Source organism: Suricata suricatta, chromosome 2 (genome assembly GCF_006229205.1).
Source record: "Suricata suricatta isolate VVHF042 chromosome 2, meerkat_22Aug2017_6uvM2_HiC, whole genome shotgun sequence".
Taxonomy (NCBI): Eukaryota; Metazoa; Chordata; class Mammalia; order Carnivora; family Herpestidae; genus Suricata; species Suricata suricatta.
Window position 1 is genome coordinate 118,445,515 of NC_043701.1, and position 629 is coordinate 118,446,143.

The following is a 629-nucleotide window of genomic DNA, read 5'->3' on the forward strand; positions in this document are numbered from 1 at the left end:
TATTTCGGATTCTATATTGTTTATTTCTGCCCTGATCTTTATTATTTCTTTTCTTCTGCTGGGTTTGGGGTGCTCTTGCTGCTCCCCTTCTAGTTTCCTTAGGTGAGCTGCTAGATTTTGAGTTTGTGCTTTTTCTAGTTTGTTGAAATAGGTCTGGATTGCAGTATACTTTCCTCTTAGGACTGCCTTTGCTGCATCCCAGGGATTTTGGATTGTTCTATTTTCATTTTCATTTGTTTCCATATATTTTTTTAATTTATTGTCTAATTGCCTTATTAGCACCTCACACCAATCAGAGTGGCTAAAATGAACAAATCAAGAGACTATAGATCCTGGTGAGGATGTGGAGAAATGGGCATCCTCCTACACTGTTGGTGGGAATGTAAACTGGTGCAGCCGCTCTGGAAAACAGTGTGGAGGTTCCTCAAAAAACTATCAGTAAAACTCCCCTATGACCCAGCAATAGCACTGTTAGGGATTTATACAAGGGATACAGAAGTGCTCAGACATAGGGGCACATGGACCCCAATGTTCATAGCAGCACTGTCAACAATAGCCAAATTATGGAAAGAACCTAAATGTCCATCACCTGATGAATGGATCAAGAAGATGTGGTATATATATATATA